The sequence below is a fragment of the Fusarium oxysporum genome, chromosome 6 (assembly GCF_000149955.1).
Source record: "Fusarium oxysporum f. sp. lycopersici 4287 chromosome 6, whole genome shotgun sequence".
Classification (NCBI taxonomy): domain Eukaryota; kingdom Fungi; phylum Ascomycota; class Sordariomycetes; order Hypocreales; family Nectriaceae; genus Fusarium; species Fusarium oxysporum.
This window is the reverse complement of record NC_030991.1, coordinates 1206899-1209042: the sequence shown is the minus strand read 5'-3', so window position 1 is coordinate 1209042 and position 2144 is coordinate 1206899.

The window sequence follows — 2144 nt, the reverse complement described above, 5'->3', positions numbered from 1 at the left end:
AGTGTATGTACCTTTAGCTTCAGAGCCCATTGGGCGTTGGCCTCACCTGGGCGTAATAGACTTGTATTAAGGATATCACTTACTTATGTTTGTATAAGAGGGTTAACTGATGTAGCTTTGTAAGCCAGTTATGCCTAAAGAATGCCCTTTTAGGTTGTGTCCCTTAGATAAATAGCCAGTAGACCGAGGAAATGTCAGTACCGGTTGCTTGTGACATGAATTTAGGGTCAGTTGATATACCATCAGGGATAAGCTAAAGCAAGTGTTTCCGTCTAGAACACGAGGCGCATATACCTAAGGAAAGTGCTGGTCTATAATAGCAAGGGCGCAAGAATGAGTAAATTGGTCATCACAACCCAATAAGACCAGTGAGCAATTAGGCGTTGACCTTCACGATATTTATAGTTGTATCAGGCTTAAATATACAGCTCGACATAGTACACCACCGCCAGACCCCGACACTTGACTGCCCTTTTGCTAGCGGGCCGTCTGTATAGTAGTCAAGTCCGCGTTATCAGGGTCCAGACCTAGAACCTATGAATCAGAAGATTAAATGAGAAACTAACCAAAGCAAGGATGGATTTATCATGGAATAAGGCATAGTGAAAGAAGACTAGGCTAGGTATGAGCAAGAAGGTGCATTTGTGGGCATAGGCATGTGGTTTAACGTACTACTTCTGCAACTTCACCCCTTCGTGATCCTGACATGATCTCTTTTGGATGTAGGTCAACACTTGGTTCACTATTTACGGTATAAGAGGAACCAGGATACTCGCACCGTCTATGCATGGATGCTGCCGTTGCAATATGGACAACGAAAATGTATAATACAAGCCTACACATGCCCTAATGTAGAAGCATCATCTGCCCGATGATCTGATACATGCGCCTGGCTTGGCCTCTGCAAAACAGGCTTGGATGATGCAAAATTAAATGCGCATATGGGGCATGTGTCATGTTTCGCAAGGTACCACGTAGCAATACAATTTGAGTGGAAAGTATGCTCACACGCCAGGTGACGAACCATATCAGTATCTTGAATACCCTTTAGACAGATGGCACTAAACAGGGAGGAGAGTGATCAGTCAAGTACTTCTTACAATAACCAAGGAGTCAAGAGGACGTACCATGTCATGTCCGAACTCAGCATCGCCCAAGAGACGTGCGCTGCGTCTGTAAGCTCCCGTCTCATGTCTTTGCTTGTCTTTGAGGGAGCGATAGAATCTAGATGAGGTAAATCTCTGTCTTCAGTACTGGCGGACTCGGTCGACGCGGGTCCCCGGGAGCTGCTGGACCCTTCTGTGCCTGCGGTCCTGCCATATATCACCAACCAGTATAATCTGTATTGCTATTAGGCGACGGAATAAGTATCAATTTCTACTACATAAGAAAGACATACCTGGGAATACATGAGAGAAACAAAACCACCGTAATCAAAAGTGGCATCGTCATGATGACTGGGAGCCATCCCCGTAGTGTATGGTTTGTATTTTGATTCTCAGTGTTCAGAGAAGCGGGAGTAGTATTGCTTATTGCAGGCATGGCTTCTATGTGTAGGGCGAATTAAACGGTCTGCGCCCTTCAAGCAAGCGTACAAAGGCAGCCAACAGAGTTTATGTGTTTAAAACGACCTCAAACATGGTAGGTCCTGTGTAACCTGATCCTGCATTCTTAGTTCGGGTCAAGAGCGTGGTGTTGTGCTCTCGGCTGGATCCGCCCTATGATCTGATTGACATGATTTGCACCATTACCTCACCATCTCGGCACATCGTCTTTGAGTATGAGTCAAAGAGGCCGAAGTCTCGAATCTCCCGCCCTAAGTGTGTCTCGTCCAGAACCTAGTTTAATGGCTGGAATGTGCGAGAAACCAACCCTTTTCTTTCTGGATGAACACCAGCTAGCCAGGGTTTCACCACGTAGTTAGCCAATGATACCAAAAAGATGTGCATAAGATTAGGTTCTTGAGACATAAAAGACATACATGGTAACGGACATATATCACCCAACCCGTACATCAGAAACTGTACAATTCTTTTCCTCATAAAACTACATCGCATATACGAATACCTGAATCAAATATCCGTACACAGACCAACAGCCGAGGTTACCTGTTCGTCATGTCGAACAGTCCAGAGCTACTGTAC